This window comes from Rana temporaria, chromosome 4, assembly GCF_905171775.1.
Source record: "Rana temporaria chromosome 4, aRanTem1.1, whole genome shotgun sequence".
NCBI classification, from domain to species: domain Eukaryota; kingdom Metazoa; phylum Chordata; class Amphibia; order Anura; family Ranidae; genus Rana; species Rana temporaria.
Window position 1 is genome coordinate 411,058,323 of NC_053492.1, and position 23,795 is coordinate 411,082,117.

Consider the following 23,795-nt stretch of genomic DNA (forward strand, 5'->3'; position numbering starts at 1 on the left):
CCCGAAATTTGTTTTTATTAATCATGTTTTTTGTTAAAAAATGCATTCGTCCGAAAATCCAAATTAATTAAGGTCAAATCTGTCATTAAAGGCTTATGGTGTCTGTCGAATGTTCTAAGAAGATTCAACGGAATCTTAAAAAAAAAAGAAGATTCAACGGAATCTTAAAAAAAAAAAAAAAGAAGATTCGATGGAGCAGCGAAACTGTACGACGTCGCAAATTCTAAAGTTGTATGACTAATAATAATTATATTTATTAATTATTATTACTACTCAACCAACATTAGAATTCTTCTATTGCCTATGGGCAGAGCATTTCACCATAAATGTCCACTCTAGGCGATCGTATGTTTTTAGCTACTTTGTCGGATCTTCATGTCTCTATAATGTCGAATCTTTTCTCTCTATGTCGAATCTTTTCTCTCTATGTCGACTCATCTTCATGTCTCTATAATGTTGAATCTTTTCTCTCTATGTCGAATCTTTTCTCTCTATGTCGGCTCTTCTTCATGTCTCTATAATGTCGAATCTCTTTATGTAGAATAATATTGGACTAATAGAGTTATGGTTAGGCACATTCGACCGCAAGCATTTGTTTATGTCGGATCTTTCGGTTTTCGTTTTCTGCGCTTTCGTTATCGTTTGTTAAAATGACAACGAAAATACCTGAAATTCGGACGAAAATGCATTCGGACGAAAACGAATGCACATGTCTATTGTTTTGTAGTTCACAAAGAAAACTGAGCAGGGCTTATAACAGTGCTTGTGATTTCAGGTTGTTATTTTCAGGTTATCACCAAACAGGATTTCTGGCAGGGTCAATGAGAATTTTTTTTTTTCACTTTTGAATAGAAATATTAAGCACATTTAATATTATATTTTACAGACCAAAATGGATCAAATTCAAGAAGTTAATTGTTAAGGTTTATATTAGTTTTTACTCTAAAGTACTGATATATTCTTGTTCATTTAAAGAACAACTGTTAACAAAACCTAAAATTCAGTAATAATTAATCCAAGGCAAAGTACCTAGATTTGTATTTTTTTAATATGTGTTATTTAAGAGAAAAGATGCATTCACACATGAGATTTGCCCGATCAGACAAGAAGTTTTGAGGCTGAAGCTCAAAATGGATGGTGCACTGGCTAAGAAACCCCCTGCAGGCCTTTGAGTCTCCAGAAAAACGGATTGGTGGTGGTAGCTTCAGTGAATGCGACCCTGCGACTGGTGTGACAGGCGCAACCGCTGGTTGTACTTGGGGTTGCGGATTCGGGGTTCCCAACGAGGTCTGAAGCTGATCAAAGCGGGAAGCCAGATCCTAAAGGAAACGCATCACCTGAGCCTGATTAGCTTCATGCATCTTGAGTCAGCAAACAATGCCCTGTAATGGATCGTCTGCGGGGAGCGGCACGTCGGCCGGGTTCATGACTGTTCAAACTGTCAGGTCACCTGTGGCCAGGTGACAAGTGCACCCCGTTGGGGTCAGGGATGCACCACAGGGTAGTGAACCCTATAGCCGGAGTCTAAGACCCAGCTTTCTGTTCACCAGAGCCTCTAGTGGTGAGGATGGCCTTCACTGCAGCTGGATCCAGGTCGCGACCCCTGGGATCCCCTAGGTCACACTCCGCAGGGAGAGAGGGGAAGCAGCAACTAGGACAAGCGATAGTGATGGGTAAGCCGAGGTCAGGGAAACGGGCAGACAAGAGTAACCGAGGGACAGGCAAAAGGTCAGGGTCACAGGCAAACAGGAGAAGTCAGGGTCGAGCAAAAATGGTACACAGGAAGGTAAATGTAGCACACTGCAGACAGGAACTTAAGCCAACAAAAAGGTTGAACAGCAAAGCAGACCTGCAGTGCAACAGTTAATATAGATTTCCTGGGATGGCCTGGGGTGGGGCCATACAGAAAAGGAGAGATGATAAAAAAGGCAGCCAGAAAAGGGTCAGGCCTCTAATGGACACATGAGGAGAAGGTAAGCTGCCAGACATTATTGCATGTCCATGACACTCATAGAGTGACTGTATCCAACAGGACAAGATCTATCAGTGGAATTAGATGAAGTAGTGCCGGGATCAGGACTCCGCAGAATTCCCGATTACAGTGCAAGGGGGAACTCTGATGTAAAGGGCAACACTGTTGACTCTGATGTAAGGGGGGGCTTTGATGACCATAGACCACCTTATATCAGAGTTCCACTTAAGACCAAAGTCTGCAGCATTCCCTCTTACATTATGTTCTGCAATGTTCCCCTATTGTTCAGAGTCCCCTTTTGGTTAAACTCCACACAGTTTCCCCTTGCACTGTGAGGGGGAATCCTGCAGACTTTGATGTAAGGGGGAATTCTGTGCTGGGTTATATTAACATGATCTTTATGTAAATAGAGAAATATGTTTTTTGCTTTTTATTATGCCTTAAACACATTGCTAATTGAACTAGCTATATGTTTGTAGCTTAAATATAGATATTTGCACTGTTTTGCACTGTACTTCCGAAGTGTCAGTAAAAATGTGTCTCTGGCAGTAAATTACATGATTTTTGCTAGTAAAAAAAATTGGTGCTGTTTGTATATTTTGTTGCACCCTGTCAGTAAATTTCACTTTAGGGGGTTGGCAACCCTGCCATACAGTTTTCACGGTGGGTTTCCTTAAGGAGCTTATAACAGTTTTTTTACTACATAGGGTTTGCTGTTGGTTCTTCAAAAGTCACGAATATTACCAACGACCAGGCTGCTAAAGCAGGATGAAAGATGTAAGCTATGAACCTGACAGCAGACACCAAAATGTGACTAAACACATCTGCAAAGTTGCTTCTGAATCCTCGGTGGTCCCACAAATGTGAGTGCACACCATATTCAAATTCTGACTTCTGAATTCTGGCACTTCCTTCCCCCCATAATGCAATGTGCATTTTTGTCTACTGACACCTGACATATTTTCAGTTGTCAGGCAGGAAAAGGAGACCAAACCTATTAGCTGGCATCAAGTTTGAACTTACATATGGTCCATACATGGGCTTGGTTGGTACCCAGGGCCTGCAGAAGGTGCACTGCTGTCTAATACAGGTACATGCTGCTTTTATGACCATAGTCTTCTTTTTTTTTTGGCCTACCATGATTAGCATGTTTTTTTTTTACATTTATAATAAAAATGGTTCTAAGACTTTCACATAAATAGAATTGCTAATAATTAAGAAGGTCTAATATATCATGATGTTTCATTGCATTCAGTGTGATAAACTATAATAATTTTCATATGTATTTTTTAACTCCAACTTGGGTAATAAATCTGAATATATTAGTATTATTAACTCTTAGATTTATGATCATTTAAACTGTTTTGATTTCAGAACATTAAAGTATTCACACTTTCTTTTTTTATTTGCATCTGGCTGAGTTAACAAGCTCTCAAACAAGGTCATCCATTACGTGATAAAACTGCCCTGTGCTGTGTGTGTTTTTTTTTTCATTTACTTTTCCTATATGTGATGGGCAAATCAAAATGTTTATTCTCATTTCCTGAAATATAGTGATTCATTTAAAATCACTACCATAGCATTCAAGAGGTCCTGTGGTGAACATGATAAAATAATGAGCAGCAGAAAGAATGACCTATTCGACACCATATTTTAACTTTTTTCAGTCATACAATGGAAAGAAGATGCACCTCTATTGTCAAAATGCACCCTGTGAAAGTTAGCGATATTCCTAATCTATCAGCATCTGTCAAATTAAATATATGGAAAACTAAGGGATGGAGTGGTCAGGTGAAATTATATGGCACAATTCATAATAAAACAAAGATATAAACATTTAACGGTGTGCTGATGATGTCACAATCTGTCCATGGACATCCATTTGATTATAACTTAAGAGACAGGAGATATTTCATATGTATGCATTTGGGGATATTGTTGTGTCTATGGGTTTTCTATTATTGTGTAGCCTGCCAGCTGAAAGAGCGAACTGTGAATTCCTGTGCCCGTTCTTCTCCTTCACCACCCCACCCCGCCTGTCAGGAAGGGCATGCCAGTAAGTAAAATGGCCCCTCTCGGTGGATTTCTGTGTGCAGTTGCAGGCCAGTTCACATACTCTTCATCTGTCACAGACGATGGTGCCAAACGGATTATTTAAACAGAGCCAGTGTTCTGTTCCAGTGCTGTCTTGTCAATAGAATTCCCATAAAACCTGCATACTGTTACTCTGAATCTGATTCCTGTGACTGACCCGGCTTGTCTTGACAATTCCTTGAACTTTGCATGTACTGACCCTGGCTTGTCTCCTGACCTCTGTATCTGCCTGTTCCCTTTGCCTTTGCACCACTGATGTGTTACGAACTCTGGCCTGGACCCTGACTATGCTCCTGCCTATGCACCTACATCTGATCTGACTACCAGTATCTGAACTGGCTTGTCTGAGGCCCCGTACACACGTCCGAGAAACTCGACAGGCAAAACACATCGTTTTGCTCGTCGAGTTCCTTGTGAAGCCACCGAGGATCTCGGCGAGCCAAAGTTTCCCATTGAACAACGAGGAAATAGAGAACATGTTCTCTATTTGGCTCGACGAGTTCCTCGGCGAAAAGTGTACACACGACCGGGTTTTTCGGCAGAATACGTCTCCCATCGAGTTTCTGGCTGAATTCTGTCGAGAAACTCGGTCGTGTGTACGGGGCCTGACTCTGCTACTTCCTATCTCCTGCAGGGACTTCCTGCTGCAAGCATAGTCTGCTACCCATAGTGCCATCTCATCATCTGTAGGCTATCAGTCTCTGCCTTCCCTGTCTGCTGTCGCCAGTGCCAGCCTGTTCCAGCTCACCTGCTCTACTATGGTCTATCATCGGCTTCCTGACGCTTGGCCTGGATATCCTATTTGGCTCCACTGCTAGCAATATTTGAAGGTATTTGTGCTACCATGTGTTCTTGTGCCACCTGTCCAGTCTATCAGGGGCCTCAAGCCTGAGGTGTAGGAGAGGCCTTCCTCATCGTGTCAGGCTCTTCTATCTGATACATGACATTGCCACTGCACTGTGTCAGAGCGCTGGGCTGTGTATTTTCAGATTGTTTTTCCCCTTCTCTGCTGGTTGTGCTGCTGGAGTGTCTGTTTGTGAAATCTCCCCTGCTCCTCATCCCTCCTGGCAGCAGTGCTTGAGCCAATCACTGATGGTTGGGGGGGGGGGGACTTGCTATGCACCCACAATGGATCATAGGATATGTAGTCCACAAGGAGCACTGTAGTCCAGCAGACTGTGGGTGCAGTGCCTGGCTCCTGCAGACTCTCAGCATAGTTTTCTGCTCATTACTCATACAGGCAGGCAGTTATCTGAGGGCAGGAAGAATCAATGGACTCACCAGCACCCTCACAGCTCACTGAGAACTATAAGTCATCAACCACAATGGATGATGGTACTCATAGGCGTGCATTTACAGGAAACTGTGAATGATGTGGCCGTGTGGGTGTAGCACACAGTCCCATACCAAACACAACACAGTGTAACCTAGCTCCATAAATAGCTCATGGAAGTAATACTGTGGAATCTGTTCCGATGCTATAAGAGTAGTATGGTTCTTCACTACTGAGCCTGTGTACCTGTAAAAGGAATTAACTACAGTATCCCACCTGTGAATGATGCTTGTCTTGTGACCTTGTAAAGAGCACTGTGCAGTGCTGCCTTAGTGCAGCAATATAGACATAGGGACTAAAAAAGGGGAAAAGGGGAAGGCAATCACATTGCCACATCCCTATATTTGAGAGAGAAAGGAGGATTACTCAGAAGAGGATAACCAATGGTCGGACTTTGAAGGCAAAAAAACAACAGAAATAGCAAAAATATAATTTTATTACACAAAATATACACCACCCAATGTTCAAAGATAAAAAAAACATACACGATATTGAAAGTATGAGTTGTGTCCCTTGTGCGTCTGTGCGTTTCACCGTGAAGCATCTTCAGTACGAGCAACAAAAGGAGACAGTGACAATCTCACTATGTTTGGATGTATATAGCCAAATATATGAATATATCCGAATATCAGGGTTTCTATAAATATATATAGTATTCCATAGGAAGTATATCCAAGAGCTCTACATAGAGCAGACAAAATGGAGAGAATGGTTTAAAGCAGACCACTCCCATTAAAAGAAATATCCAATCTAAAGAAAGGCCATACAATAAGCATACAGTCCATGGATCTACAGTTGCTTAGAAGAAACCTAACTCCAGCGGGGCAAAGGGCTCAGAAAAACCCATACATTCCACATACAGATCTCAAATTAGGGTAGACCGAATAGGTTTGCAAAAGCAGAATTAAGCCACTGAGCAGATATAGCCAACAGGAGCCAAACAGTGGTGAACGTGTCAGACAAACCCCCGAGAGACAGCAAGTGCTTGCTGTAGATCCATGGACCATATGCTTAAGTACAGTATTTGCTGGCGTATAAGTCTCCCTTTTACACTTAAAAAAATGGCCAAAAAGCAGGGGTCGTCTTAAACGCCGGGTCAGCTGCTCGGACGCCTGCTGTATGTGCGGTAATACTGTATGTAGCTTCAGCTACATACAGTATATACCGCTTAGCCAATCCCGGTGAGCGATGTATTCAAATGAATACAGTGCCTACTTGGATTGGAGTAACAACCTCTGCCAATCCGAGCAGGCTACATACAGTAGCCTGCTTGGATTGGCTTTGAGAGTCAGAGAGGCGTGGGCTGATGATGTTACAGCCTCTGCCAATCCAAGCAGACTTTGTATTCATAAATAGAATACATTGCTTGCCGTGATTGGCTCCAGCTCCAGCAAGAAGGAAGAAGAATATGGCTCCAGCTCCAGCAAGAATGAAGAAGAATATGGCTCCAGAAGGAAGAAATATGAAGCATCGGAAGCCTCGGAAGGGGGGGGTCGTCTTATACGGTGAGTACAGGCAAAAAATCTTTAAAACATGTAAAAATTAAGGGGTCGTCTTATAGGCCCTGTCGCCTTATACACCGGCAAATACGGTAGTTCCCAAACTCTAAATCCCAGTACAACTAATGCAGATATGCAATATTTCATATTTACCTGACAAAATAATTGTGTTTTTTAGTCCTGAATATTACAGATAAAGAAAATATATGCAAAAAAACTATACATTTTCTTTTATTTCAACATTTCGAACTGTAGTAGTTTCTCTGCATTTGTTGCACATAAAAAATTAATACTGGATCTCAATTTGTCCCTGTATAAAACATCTGCTACAAGAAAATGGTTGCACTAGACATTTTAGTTTACAGCGCAGGAAATTTTCCACCTACAGAGTTCTCTATGGGTCATACAATTCTGTATTTGAGAAGAAGTTACTGCCAATGTCTTGCTTCTTTGATTGTCTAGAAAGGAATGAATTCATCAGCGGGAACATTTATGATCTTATATGTGACCTCTTCATCCCTGAAGCTTTCAATCCTGTTGCATGTAAAGTCCCTATAACTCTTGCAGATGACATTTAATGTGCAATGTATTAATGACATGCAAGGATGTCTGTTGTCACCTGGGGGATTTCTAAGGCATCATGAAACTGCCTGCTGAACATGTTTCCCCTAGACAATTGAAATATTGTAGGCATACTGTAAAGAAATATTCATGATGTCTGTTGAATGCTATTATTAAGACTTTTAATTGGGGGGGGGGGGGGGGGGGAATGATAACTCATTACCAATAAATGTATGCTGGCATGTTGGTCCTTATCAACAATGGCGAAGTTATCACCATGCCTTATGCTACAGTATGTTGATGCTTTATAAAACAAATGCAAGTCAATACTATACTTCATGCCATGTTGGTTCTCAGAAACAAAAGCCAAGTCATTATTATATCCCATGCCATGTTGGTCCATCAGAACAAAAGTCTAGCTATTATTATACCTCACTGGGGGTTTTGGATTTGTAACAAATGTGCATCAATACAAACCCTCTCTAAAATGACCCTATATAGCAGCATGGAAGGGCTTCTGGCTGACTTATGGTTACTGGATCTCAGAGCCATTCCTTCAGGTAACAACTTCTACTGCTGCCTTCACATTCACCTATAACAATGTTCTAAGTTTAAAAATATCTAGATAAACTCAGTCCTTCAATACATTTTAAGCAACAGGATGAGGGTACGTTTGCTGTTTTTGAAGGGGGTGTTGGATGCGGGTTGCTTGCTTGTACTTTCTGAAATGAGCAGTGCTAGATCTCACATTTGCAGATCAGTTTACATTTCTGCCTGTGTGCTGGGATGACTAAACTCCTACCTTTGCTTCAGGTTTATGACACACCGTTCTGGGTGATCGAGATTGGCACTCGGAAGAAGATGAGAAGAAGATGAGAAGAAGATGCTGGAACCAGCAAGAGACCTAAGGGATGTCAGACTATTGCTGGGGAGGTGAGTATTTGTGGGTTTTAGTTATGTTTTAAGGCAGATTAAAAAATGAATGGATGAGCGGTGGACCAGTATCTATTATAATCGAGCCTTTAAAGTGACTAAGACCCAGATTCACAAAGCACTTGCGCCGACGTATCGTTCGAAATACGCCGCGTAAGTGCAAATACGTATCTGTGCACCATGAAAACACATACTGCACTTGGGCTACCATGGTAAGCCAGAGCCTGACTAGGATTTCTTCTTTGAGTTTAGTAGAGATGGCCTGGCGGTCGCTTTGCGGCAAACTTTGCTTGTTCGCGGTCTGCCAAACAGGCGGACATCTGGCGATATTCGCGGCGGTCCGCCATTTTACATTGAGAAGAACTTTGACCTATGACACATCCATCAGGTGGTGCAGGACAGCCAATTGAGATATTTCAGCACATGGACATACCCCCTACCTTATAAATAGACCTGATCTGGTGGCCATCTTACATTCTGCTTTTTGTCAGTGTAGGGAGAGGTTGGTGTTTGGAGCAGGGACAGGCTGTATTCAATCAAATAGCTATCTAAAAGGTCCACACAAGTCCTTTTAAGGACTGGTATAGGTGTACTACTTGCTGTGCAGTATATAGGTGTGTAATACATTCATATACTTTTTGTCAGTGTAGGAACAGGTTGCTGTTTCGAGCAGGGACAGGCTGTATTTAATCAAATAGCTATCTAAAAGGTCCACAAAAGTCCTTTTAAGGACTGGTATAGGTGTACTACTTGCTGCGCAGTGTATAGGTGTAATACATTCATATACTTTTTGTTAGTGTAGGGACAGGTTGCTGTTTCGAGCAGGGACAGACTGTAGTGACACAAATCGTTACCTAACAGGTCCACAAAAGTCCTTTCAAGCACTGGTATAGGTGTACTACTTGCTGTGCAGTACATAGGTGTGTAATACATTCATATACTTTTTGTCAGTGTAGGGACAGGTTGCTGTTTCGAGCAGGAACAGACTGTAGTTACACAAATCGTTACACAGGTCCACAAAAGTGCTGGTATAGGTGTACTACTTGCTGTGCAGTGTATAGGTGTGTAATACACTTATAATATACTTTCGAATAAAGAAAGCATATTATAGTGGATTTGTATTGTGCAGCGTTGTGACTGGCGGTGTATTTGGTTACTGATGAATTTTTGCCTCTTTCGCTGCGTTACCTCTGCTACACACATTGAAAAAATAAACCAGTGGCCCCCCAAACGACAGATTTTGTTATATACCTTCTTCCACATATACTGCGCTTCTCTAGAGACTTTTGTCACAGGGTCATTTAAAAATGACAGGCAGAGGAAGAGGCATGCCCTTCCGCAGGGGTGGTAGGGGTAGGGCAGGAGCACCAGGCCGGAGCCAAAGTGGGAAGTGGCACAATGTTCGTTCGATTATGTCAAAGGATGCACCAGACTTTGTTGAGTGGCTCACCACCAACACCACCACCACCATATACCCTATATACCCATATATATATATATATATTATTTTCTGATCCATCAGAAGACATTTTGGATGTGCAGCCATTCTTGGCATTGGATCAGGAAGAGGAGGTAGCAACAGCCGGCACTCAGCAGTCTGACGACAGTACTCAGATCAGCCCAAGGAGGTTGGTGCCCGCTGTTGCTGCCTACTCTGAGATATCTTTTGGGGAAGGTGACGTCGATGATGACGTGTCTACAGACGTCACGTGGGTGCCCACAAGATAGGAAGAGGAGGGGAGTTCAGAGGGAGAGATGGACAAGCAGATAGGGAGGAGAAGCAGGCCAAACTTACATTGCACAGGAGAGACAAACCAGAATCCTAATGTATCAGGAGCGAGCCATCAACCATGTATGGTCACATCTGGCGCTCCCAGGACGCCGGCCCATGGCTCCGCAGTGTGGGCTTTTTTTAACGTGTCCGCTGCAGACAATAGTGTTGCCATCTGCAGCCTTTGCAGTCAACGCATAAGTCGCGGTAAGCCCAACACTCACCTAGGGACAACCGCCTTAAGAAGGCACCTGGCCTCCTATCACCGAGCCCAGTGGGAGCAACGCCATCAGAACCCACAAAGCCACACTCCAGGCTCTCACCATCCAGCCTCTTTTCCTTCTCCTTCTCCTTCCCCTCTATGCTCACAATTGTCCTCCACTCCACCTTCCATCATGCCGTCCTCACGTTTTCCTGCAAAAAGGCAGGCTTCCGTGGCCCAAATGTTCGATCGTAAAAAAACGATGATGCCGGATAACCCTCTTGCCCAACGGTTGACCGCTGGCTTGTCGGAACTGATAGCCCGCCAACTACTGCCATATAAACTGGTGGACTCTGAGGCCTTTCAAAAATGTGTGGCCATTGGAACACCACAATGGAAGGTCCCAGGAAGGAAATATTTTTCACAGAAAGGCATCCCAGAGCTATATGGCCATGTTCAGCGGCAAGTGAATGTATCTCTGGCACACAGTGTCGGTGCCAAGATACATCTGACCAGTGACCACAGACACGTGGTCTAGCAAACACGGGCAGGGAAGGTATATAACTTTTACTGCCCACTGGGTGAACCTTCTGACGGCTGTCAAGCATGTAACCTGTGGCACCCATGTAGATTTGGTTTTACCGCCACGGATTGCATGCAGGCCTGCCTCTTCTTCTCCTCCTCCTCCTACTCCATCCTCCCTCTCCTCCTCGGCTGACTCCTCATTTTCCAATGCTACCGTCTCTTCCGCTGCGCCGCCCAAGATCCCCAGAACCTATTCGACATGCCAGGTGAGACGTTGCCATGCTGTGCTGCATCTGTTGTGCCTGGAAGACAAGAGCCACACTGGTCCTGCACTCATTTCAGCATTGCGTTCACAGGCAGACCAGTGGCTAACACCGCTCAATTTGACAGTTGGTAAAGTGGTGTGCGACAACGGTGCTAATCTGCTGAGCGCGCTAAACAGGGAAAAATTACACGCGTGCCATGCATGGCACACATCCTGAACTTGTTTGTGCAGCGATTTCTTTGCCAAATACCCTGGGGTAAAGTGCGGCAGGTCAGGAAAATCTCGGCCCATTTCAGAAGATCTTACACGGCCATGGCTCCCCTTGCAACACAACCTGCCCGTCAGACGTCTTATTTGTGACTGTCCAACGCGATGGAACTCAACATTGTATATGCTTGATAGGCTACTCCACGCCAGTGGCTGCTCATGCGCGACTCATGCAGACTTCTGCGCCCATTTGATGAGATCACCAAACTGGTCCTTTTGCAGCCAGGGCGCCATCAGTGACATCGTACCTTACGCCTTCTTTCTGGAGCGTGCATTGCGTTGTGTCATTGATCAAGCCATTGAGGAGCAGGAGCAGGAAGATGAGGAAGTCGCAATGCTGGATGAATTTCCAGGGGGGGCTACTCCACCTGAGACAAGTCAACAACGGGAGTCTGAAGAGGGGTCAGAAGAGGATGGTGACGGGGCGGAGGAGGAGGAGCATGAAGAGCATGCTTTAAACCTTTCTGGGATCCCTGGTGTTGTCCGTGGATGGGGGGAGGAGATCGAGGACGACATTTTCCTGGATGATGAGCAGGAGCCAGACCAGTACAGCGCTTCCAGTTTAGTGCAAATGGGGGCCTTCATGCTCCAGTGTTTTAAGAGGGAACCCCGTATAAAAAGCATAAAGGGCAAGGACCAGTGCTGGGTGGCAACGTACTTAGACCCCTGGTACAAACAAAACATGGCGGAAATGTTACCACCATCACAGAGGGCTATCAGAATGTAGCACTTCCAGGCCTTGCTTCGAGAAATGCTGCATTCTGCTTTTGCGTCCGCTGGCAGAGGAATTTTCACTCACAGAGAAACATTTTCGGGTACCAATCCAACAGCGTCTGCAAGAAGAGGGCGATTTGAAGATGTGTTGGTCACTAATGATATGAGATCATTCTTTCAGCCAACCCATCGACAGCTGTCCTCCGTAAACCAGCATCAGGGAACGCCTAGACCGACAGGTGTCCGACTACATCGGGTTAACGTCCAATGTGGACGCACTTAGAAGTGATGAACCCCAGGACTACTGGGTGGGCAGGCTTGACCTCTGGCCAGAGCTTGCACAATTTGCAATGGAACTGTTGGCTTGCCCCTCGTCCAGTGTCCTGTCCGAAAGGACATTCAGCACAGCAGGGGGGGTCGTGACCAATAAGCGCACTCTCCTAGCTCACAACAGTGTTGACAACCTCACATTAATAAAAATGAATGAGGCATGGATCTCGGAGGAATTCAACACATGTGACCAGTAGACCATGTTTCATTCAAATTCAGGTGAATGCTAATTTTTTGGGCCTGTACTGGCCGACACTTACTTCTGTATCCGCTGAATGCCTATTGTACCATCAGCCACAGAATACAAAGTTGTTTGCTGTCAGGTGAACACCTGTGGCCGTGGGCTAATTTTTGGGGCCTGTAATGGCCGACACTTACTTCTGTATCTGGTGAATAGCTTAATGTACCTCCAGCCACAGAATACACAGTTGTTTGCTGTCAGGTGAACGCCTGTCGGCTAATTTTTGGGGCCTGTAATGGCCAGAACTTACTTATGTATCCGTTTTTTTACTTAATACTTCTGGTAGGTCAGTGTCCATGTTGTGGGACTATTTGTGCACAGCTAGTAAGTATTTTGTGGCTGCAAATATGACCTGCAGGTTTTTAATATTCGACTGCCATTAAAGTCAATGGGGCCCGCCGCAAACTTGCAGTTCGCGGACATTTGCGAAAGTTTGCGGTTAGCGTTCGAGAACCGTCCCGTCAGATGTTCGTCCATCACTAGAGTTTAGTACACTTCTTGGCATCATGAGGGTGCAGGTCAAAGGGTCAAAGTAGGCATTTTGAGGCTTCCCCGTTAAAACAAAATGTGCTAGTCCATCCACCTGTTGCTCTGCAAGGACTCTCTCAAAGATGCTGAGGAGGGCTTTCACATCATCTTCCAGGGACAATATACATAACGCTCTTTACACCAGCTTCCGAGGTGTAGATGTAGGCCCATGTGCTGCTATCTGCCTCTCTGACAGAGCCTGTATCATCTGTTGTAGACAGGCCCACTTGCTGTTGTTCCTTTGAGGAGGCCTGGTGGGCTTCAGTCTGCTGTTGTAGCTGCTGGGTGGTTGGATGATAGTCTCTTGCTGATTAGATTTGCCAATATGAGCTGTTTTACAATAATAGGCATCTGTCTTCTTAAGGCACTGCCTGTATCTAAGCACCAAATTATAAGGTCTTTTCATCCAGCAGCAGTCTCTCATGTAGCAGAGAGATTGATAGAGAGCCTCTAGCACAAGTCAGCTTAGATATAAAAATGCCTGTGGACAGCTGACTAATAAGTGAGGTTGGGCTTACAGGTAAAACATGGACCTGGGTCCTGGGATTGACATCTTTATATTACCCAGGGTTCTACAAAGTATCCCGGCTCCAAGTTTCAGACCAGAAGAAGATGCAAACCCTGAAGCCCCTCACTATGAATCATAGAGAGGCCTTGGTGACACATATACACCATGCACAATCCTGCCAGCACGTGCTTCACATTACATAAAATCAACATTTAAGAAGATGCAATAATACATTGTTTTAAGTTATCTATGTACATAACACCAACATGCTCTGCAGCCTTTAGTATATAATGTTCAACCATTCTCATTAGTTCCTGTCCTGGGGCAATAGTTAGCATTCCTACTGCCCTAGTTACACATGAGTGATACACCCATTTCTTCACAAACCATGTTACATATTTATGACTGTGAAAATGAATATACTAATGTGCTACTTGAAGTAGGAAAAGATGATATTATTTATATTTTTTAAGTAGAGGGCATCTTGTGACTCTTCAAAGTAGTTCTAAACCTCCACTCCCAGAGCTTTGATGCTGGATTCACATATTTGTTTTCAGAGGTACCAAGAAAGCAAAAATAAAGATTAAACAAGAATATTTCTGCGCTGTCTCAAGTTATTGCAAATATTATTTTATCCACAGTCTGAAAAGCCCTGCCATAATCAAACAGACCCTCTTACCTGTGTTTTATCCTAAAAACACATACACATCGAGATCAGGAGTGTCCAAACTTTCAAAACAAAGGGCCAGTTTACTGCCCTTCGTATATTAGGGGGACCAGACTGTGGCTAGTGGAGGCAGAAAATGCCCTGGCATCGGTGGGAGTAAACAATGTCATAGGCTTGGTGGTCAGTGGAAGTAAAAAAATTACAGTATTGATGCCAGTGGGAGGAATAGTGTACCATTGTTGGTGTCAGTGGAAGGAATAGTGCCCCATCATTGGTATAAGTGGGAGGAATAGTGTCCCATTATTAGTGTCAGTTGGAGGAATAGTGCCCCATTATGGGTGTCAGTGAGAGTATTAGTTCCGTGGGAAGAATAGAACCCCGTTGTTGGTGTCAATAAGAGGAATAGTGTACCATTGTTGGTGTCAGTGGGAGAAATAGTGCCCCATCATTGGTGTCAGCAACAGGAATAGTGCCTCATTATAGGTGTCTGTAGGAGAAATAGTGCTCCATAATTGGTGTCAGTGGGAGGAATATTGTCCCATTGTTTATGTCAGTGGGAGGAATAGTGTCCCATTGTTTATGTCAGTGGGAGGAATAGTGTCCCATTTTTGGTGTCAGTGGGAGGAATAAGGCCCTGTCTTTGGTGTCAGTTGAAATAGGGGCCCCAAATACAAGCAAAGGGCCATATCCAGCCCCCAGGCTGCAGTTTGGAGACCTCTGATCTGTTGTCCTACGGCAATCTGCTGAAGGCAGCCAGGTCCCCTGCTGCCATCATCTTTATAGAAGAGCTTAGTACAGCCAAACAAAGAGGAATTCCTCTAAATGACATCAGACCCAACGTATAGTCCGTCGACAAGAATAGGATCTAGCAGGTAGCCAGAACCACAACTAAAGCCGGACCAGAAGGGCAGGGGGCAAGACCAAAATGGGGAATAGGTCCAAAATGGGCAGCCACACTAAGCTCTTCTATAAGCTGCATAATGTTGGTACGCCTGCAACCCTAAATGTCCCCGGTGCAATGGATGGCTAACGATCATTCCGATTAATGAAATAAGTAATATCTCACTGTCAAATTCTCCTAACCTCGTCCTGAGGAAGCCAACAGGTGAAACGCGTAGACGAAAAGGAATTTTTGCAATTGAACGTATACTCTGTATTTTCTTTATGTATTTTATTGTATTTTTGTAATACAAAGTTTATATTTTTCTAAACCCTATGTTCCTGTTTTGCCTTAAAAGTCTGCCTTGTCACTGCCCTTAGCAGTAACCTCCCCTTTATTCAATATTTCGGATGTTGGCAAATGTGAGTGCTTTTTTGTTCCCCCTCCCTATTTTTTTGAACTCTCGGTTTGAGTTGCGCCATTCAGATGGTAGGGTCAGAATTTGGCATAAACAACATGAAAACATGGATCCATCCTGCCTTGTATCAACGGTTCATGCTGGTCTCTGCTTGCCGGAATGAACGAGGAAACGGCGCAAATAATACTCAAATAACCGCTTTGAGGCAGTTCTGAAGGCAAACGGGGGCCCAACCCGGTACTAGAAAGGTGTACCTAATAAAGTGTCCGTGAGTGTATGTAAACAGTACAAGTAATATATATGTATAGATTAAATACAAGACCTCAGTCCTCCAAATCTAAATTCCTTTTCACTAACTCAACATGCTGTCCTAAGACAGACAACTGAGAATCCGATGATATTGACAACTTCTGGTGCCTGTCAGCCATATTTTTTCCAGTTTTAATTTTCTAAAGTTTTTAATGCAAAGTTCTACAGGCTGGGATAGAAGCAATCTGTCTTTGTATATTAAAGTGTTGCTTGAAATTGCAAACCCTGCTTACTCAGTGGAGCCATAAAGAAATACATACACACATAAATATATTACTGCTCAAGTTGCTACAGTAAAGTTTTATATCAGAGGGACAGTTTAATCTCCTATTAGGTCATTTTTCAATATTCATTGAAGCCAGTGCAGAATGATTTATTCCTTCCACGAAAAACTATTTTAAAATGGTTTGTTTTGCAAATTCTTCAGGACGTTACGGACGCTGTAACTTAGTGCAGACTTTTTAATTTGAAATGCCTGAACTGGACATTTTTGGGAAACTATCTGTAGAATACAAATGTATTTTTTTCCCAAGATCCGTATTACCAAGCGATACTGCCGCCAAAGGCAGGAAAATTGGAGCAAGATAATTTATAAGAAAGCTGTTCATCTTCTAGATGTATACCTCACATAAAAAGAAGAAAGAGAATTCATTTAAGAAATACACAGAATCAGGTGAAGTATACATGACAGTAGTTCTCTCCATTTACAAAATGTAAAAGAAAATATAAAGTTCAAGTGTGGGAATCATCCTTTCATCTTTCTGTTTCCTGCCCTCTCTAGGATCTGAGAAGAGAGAAGTGTCCCTATCAGCGACGAAACAACAATGTTTTTCACTGAGACATCCCAAATCCTAATGTAGAAATGCTGCTGTGAAAGTAAGACCATGGGTGTGTATATCCACTTGACTTTCGGAAGATTTACCCCCCCTTCGTGACCAGGCCCTATTTTGCGACACGGCACTATGATGGTTTAACTGACAATTGCGTGGTCATGCAACGCTGTACCCAAGTAAAATTTATGTTTTTTTTATCCCCACAAACTGAGCTTTCTTTTGGTGGTATTTGATCACCACTGCGTGTTTTTATTTTTTGTGCTGTAAATATAAAAAGACTGACAATTTTGAAAAAAAAAAAAATATTTTTTACTTTCTGCTATAAAAAAAATCCAGATTTTTTTTATAAATCAAATTTTTTCATAAATTTAGGCCAATATGTATTCTGCCACATGAAAAAAAAAATCCCCATAAGCATATATTTATGTGTTTACACAAATGTTATAGCATCTACAAACAATGTTATATATTTATGGAATTTGTATTTGTTTATTTTTATTCTAGTAAGGACGGCGATCAGTGACTTATAGCAGGATGATATTGTAGCGGAAATTCGGACACTAACTGATACTTTTGACACTTTGCAGGAACCAGTGACACTAATACTGTTCTAAAAATATGCAATGTCACTGTACTAATGACGCTGGCTTGGAAGGGGTTAAACATCTAGAGCATTGGTTCTCAACCTGGGGGTTGGGACCCCCTTGGGGGTCAAATGACAGTTTGCCAGGGGTCACCAAATCCTGGGCTGTTCCTGAAGCCTGCAGCTCTCTCAGACTTTTCACAGCCATCCAGCAGGGCTGTCCCTGGAGCCTGTGGCCATACAGCTGGGCTGTTCCTGGAGCCCTTGCCTGCCCATTCAGTTCACAGCATGGCTGTGGGGCAGAGACTAGAGGTCAGCTGACTGGTGAGAAATGTGAAGTGGGAAGGGCTGGAGGAGACCCTATCTAGAGAGAGGGATGGGGGGACAAGAAATTATAGATAGAGAGATAAAACTGAAATAAAGGAGAACATAGAGAGAGTGGTACATCCTAAAATGTCCCAGAAGGGGTTTTAATACTGTACGAGTGTAAGGGATTTAGGTATCCCTAAATGTCCGTGGGCTAGGGTCGCAAATTACTTGTCTGGCCTTAGGTGCTGAAAACCCACGCTACAAAAATTCTACTGTTAGGGGTCCCCACAACTTGGGAAATTTTATCAAGGGGTCACGGCACTAGAAAGATTGAGTACCACTGATCTAGGGCGACAAAAGGGTTAACAGTGTGCCTAGCTAGTGTTTTTGTATATGGTATGTGCTGCTTTTATTAGCGAAACATATGGATTTTAGTCCCTGCTTTGCAGGAGCACAAAATCCATCCCCCCCCTGTCAGAACGAAACTCTGCCTTGTTTACATAGGCAAAGCTCTTTTCTGAGTCTCTGCCTGGCGATCGGTGGGTGACAGCAGACCTTGAGTGCCCGGCACCCGCAGATTGACTTCCGTTGGGAATAATCAAAGCAGAAGTGACCCAGCAGTGGTGCGTGCACGCCCCCTGCATGCAGAAGTGCAGAATCACGTAGATGGGTTTGGTCTGAACCCATGTTTGGCTGAACCTGGAAGGAAGATGTCAGTGCCAACCCATTCAGCTGTGGCTGGGGTATTTCTGGCCATGCAGCTGCATGGACACATGGGGTAAGCATGCTTGTGGCATCACCAACCTACTATAGCTTCATGGTCATATTAGGCAAGGGACATAGACCTAATATAGGCATGTGGTCTTCATTATGTTACAGGGCATAAAAGTTTATCTGTAATGGAAGCATCGCACTTATCTACAATTAAGACAACCTTTGGGGCAGTAACTGCACAAACTTGTCATAGAAGTACAGCAGATTATTTATAAGTGTTCAATGTTCTTGCATTTACAGCACAGTGCCTCATTTACAGGGAAGATTGCATAGCTTTCAATGTGCTGTTTTGAACTGCACCTGAAACAGTACTTGTTCTGTGCAGCTCTGCATCGTAGTTTAGATTGATCTCTTGTACCTCTTGGGCCTGAGTATGTAGGCAGAGGCAATCTCTGAATCCACAGCCTTTATGGTACCAGGGGACACCTGAGAGTTTTTGCCTCAACCACACCAGTTTCACTTTGACTCAAAATTGTAATAGCCTTTCCTAGATTGTCCCGAGTTTAATCTTATTGTAATGTTGATTAAATTATTTTTTTTGTACTTGTTCATCTAATTTTGGAGTCCATTCATACCCGATGCGATGGCACGTTTTTTTCAATGTATGTAAATGCAAGGACTTGTATAAGGTATGTGAATGGGAGCAGTTCTCTTTGTTTTTTGCATTGACATGCAATACTTTTTAATAACACATTGAATAGTGACGCATTTCAGCGCCACACTACACAACACATAGGGAAAACAGCAGGCCAACCCAAGTTTGGCTGCCCTGCCATGCCGTGGATCCTTTGCACAGTTCAATAAGTGAGAAAAGTGCATGTTAAAATGCACCACAACATACCGCAATGCAACATGCCAATGCACACAAACGCTGTGAGAACTAGCATAAAATACCTTTGATCTGTCTCCCACAGACTGGTTTCTCACCAACACAGTGCATACAGCTACCAACGCTCATCACTTAATGCACACCTTTTGGTGTAAAAGGACACTTAGAACACCAAACTCAAACTACCAACCAACCAGTGTTTCCAACCTTCCAGATTGAAATTTACTGACACGACACCCAAAATTTACTGGCACGGCCACATTTTTACTTGGAGTTTCAAAAGTTACAAAATTACAGTTTTAACTAGTAGCCGACCAGCCACCGTCATTATACGGCGGCAGGTCGGCTCTCCTGGGCGAGAGCCCGTAGCTATACGTCCTATCGTATAGCCGCCACTAGGGGGCGCGCGCGCGCCGCCGGAGGCGCGCGCGCGCGCTCCCCGCTCGCCCCCGACTCCCGTGCGTGTGCCCGGCGGGCGCGATCGCCGCCGGGCACACGCGATCGCTCGGTACAGAGCGGGGAACGGGAGCTGTGTGTGTAAACACACAGCTCTCGTTCCTGTCAGCAGGGGAAATGCTGATTTTCTGTTCATACACTGTATGAACAGAAAATCAGTGTTTCCCCTAGTGAGGCCACCCCCCCCCCCCCACAGTAAGAACACACCCAGGCATACTTAACCCCTTCCCCGCCCCCTAGTGTTAACCCCTTCACTGCCAGTGGCATTTTTATAGTAATCTAATGCATTTTTATAGCACTGATCGCTATAAAAATGCCAATGGTCCCAAAAATGTGTCAAACATGTCCGAAGTGTCCGCCATAATGTCGCAATACCGAAAAAAAAAATCGCTGATCGCCGCCATTACTAGTAAAAAAAATATTAATAAAAATTCCATACAAATACCCCCTATTTTGTAAACGCTATAACTTTTGCGCAAACCAATCAATAAACGCTTATTGCGATTTTTTTTACGAAAAATATGTAGAAGAATACGTATCGGCCTAAACTGAGGAAAAAAAATGTTTTTTTATATATTTTTGGGGGATATTTATTACAGCAAAAAGTAAAAAATATTCATTTTTTTCAAAATTGTCGCTCTATTTTTGTTTATAGCGCAAAAAATAAAAAACGCAGAGGTGATCAAATACCACCAAAAGAAAGCTCTATTTGTGGGAAAAAAAGGACGCCAATTTTGTTTGGGAGCCACGTCGCACGACCGCGCAATTGTCTGTTAAAGCGACGCAGTCCCGAATCGCAAAAAGTACTCTGGTCTTTAGGCAGCAATATGTTCCGGGGGGTAAGTGGTTAAGTGGAAATTCCAGTATTTAGGCTACACATACATGCAATATGCAATTAGCAATGTGATTTAAGGTAGATATTAAGGAAAAAAGCATATTTCGTATTTTATTTTTGATATAGTACGTAAGTAGCTAAGCGACAGGACTCAGGAGGGCAATACATTAGAATGAGCTATGCACTCATGAAATTGACTCTCAGGCCCCGTACACACGACCGGTTTCCTCGGCAGAATTCAGCTTCCGACCGAGTTTCTGGCTGAATTCTGCCGAGGAAACTGGTCGTGTGTACACTTTCGGCCGAGGAAGCCGACGAGGAGCTCGACGAGGAAATAGAGAACATGTTCTCTATTTCCTCGTTGTTCTATGGGAGCTCTCGGCCCGCCGAGCTCCTCGGCGGCTTCAGGGCTGAACTGGCCGAGGAACTCGATGTGTTTGGCACGTCGAGTTCCTCGGCCGTGTGTACGGGGCCTCACAGTGATATTGACAGCAGTGTGCAGCAGCACAGATGATGCTGACAATTCACAGACGTCACCTAGCAACGTGACCCCGGAAGCTTGTCCTGTTGGACGGAGGACGGAAGCCTACGGGCACCCGCCACGGATGGATCGCACCGGCCGACTCACATGCGGCGCATGAGACCGGGAGCAGCTATACAAGCACAGGGATAACATCAAGCGGACTGTGTCACCCGCAATACCGAGCGAATTAAGGGACGAATATACCCCACAGGACTCAGCACGGTGTGATATTTACGTGACAACCGCAAATTACAACTATCCAGCCAGCACCAAACCCACCATCGGAACAGCTCACATAAAAGCTGCACTTTATGGATGGACTTCTCCTTCAAAACTCTATACGCAGCGGATTGGTAACGTATTAGCCTCCCACCTTTGGGATGGTCTGTCATTTTATATTACTCTTACCAGCTGCTATTTTGAGATTGGTGTTCGATCCATAGAATCAACACTGGCTGGATATTTCTCAGTGCATCAATGCTCCAACTACCTCTTGTTGGCTCACTAGATTACCTTTGCCTAGTACATGTTTATCTTCCAGTACTAACAACCGGCATACTTATATATACTAACCAACACCAAGTAATTTACTAGTGCTCTCCCTAAAGGTCATATTGACAAGCAATCAATATCAAGTTGTTCAATCCTTTACTAACCAACATAATTTATATTTCTGAATACTGCACACCTTGGGGACTAACAAACCATCAAGCGCTAAGTCGACCAACAATTGACGCATGGTCCATGCATATCCACCCCTACCTACTCAAACCCCCCCCTTCCCCCCTCCTGTCCTCCATCAAGCCAATGTTCAGCCCCATCATTATATATTGACACCCTATTGACCTATGCAGAGTGGGAACCATATTGTCCCCCTTTTATCTAATTATTTGATTACTGCATTAAATTTCATCAATTTCTTATGTGTGTCAACACATGATTGGTCTGAATACCACGTGTCCGGATCACGTTCATTGTTAAACGTTTGTCTATGTCCTGTCCACAATTTTTAGTGTTTAATTGTATAATTTTTCAAGGTAGCCATATCTATCCATTTTTGGCCACCGCTTTATCTTTCATGTAACTTGTACCATTTAATGCCTATTTTTATATTTTTGATACAAATAAATTTACTTAAATGTATCTTTGCCTCACAAATTGATCATTACAGTGTTGCTCATAGTAATCCCTTTAAGCCCAAGTCGGCTGACTTCCTCCCTTTTCTTTCCCTCATCCCCCCAATACTTTCTACTGAATCCTTCCCACCCCCCTTTTCATCCTAACTTTTTTGTTATTACAATTATTGGTTACAGCAACACGACCCATTTGGGTATTAGATCAGCTTAGAGAATTTATATAATTCCCTATATATATTAGTGGATATTTTGCACCAATTCCTTTTCCTGTCCTTTCCTCCTTATTTTTGACAATTCACAGACACGACACGGCCCCAGTGACAGTCACTCTCCATGCCAGATGGTCCCTTCAGTCCCCTCCAGTCCAAACAGCACTGACAGTCCCGCCCCTGGCTTGCCTTACACCCATCCTGCAGACCCACACACGATGCTCCAGTCGCTCCGCTCAGCTCCCTTGCACCATGACATCACACGACACGCTCAGACACCGCCTCCACCAGACCCGCCCCCGGCCGGCACCGCCCAAACAAACTGTAGCAGGCACTTGGATGGTCTCAGCCAGCTCTGAACCCGAGCTGCATATGCACAGTTCCGAGCCGAGCGTCACAGCCATATTTTTTACTGGCAAACTTTTCCTCTTACTGGCATTTATTGGCAGGAGAAAAGTGCCAATTTTTACTGACTAACAGTGAAAATACTGGCGGTTGGCAACACTGCAACCAACTCTCTCAAGACTACTATATATTGCATTGTGGATTTGACATTTAGCCATCCATGTTGCTGGAATGCTGCAATAATGTTTATTTTAAACACAAAGAAGTTCTTAATCCCTCAAGTCCCCAATGCTGCTTTAAAATGGCACCCAGCCTCAGCAGCTCCTGTGGGTCCAAGCTGGAATTGCCAGCTGTTCGTGACTGCAAGCATCCAGCACTGAGTATGCACTGTAAAAGAATGTTTGCGCAATGTTTGCGCATTCTGGTTACAGTGGGTGTAGAGATATCAGGTAACTCCTATTCAGTAGGGAAGCCATGACAGAGCTGTTCTAGCTCTATCCAGCCTATCACTGCAGCAACAGATCATTGCTATAGTGATCAATTGCTAGCTCATTGCAGCCAAAAAATTGATCACTATTAGAAGTAATCGGCTGCTACACTACTGCATGGGTGAGCCTGGATCTGGTTTCCCCTGACTAGATCAGGACCCCCATCAATTTTTTTTTTTTCAATTCATTTTTATTTTTTTTATCTTTTCCAAAAGATTTGTATTGTTTTTTGTTAATACATACAGTACATCAATCAAAAACAACTTTGAAGGTATGTAGCAATATACGTTGTAACAGAAAGTGTAACATAACATGACATGAATACAGTTGGAAAACATAAACTAGAACACAGTGAGATGAGTGTCTTTAACAAGTTCAATCCTTAGAACCTGTAGGTAAAGGAAGTTGGATCAACTTTTTTACAAAAATATAGAAGTAGCAGTTACATCACTTTCAGA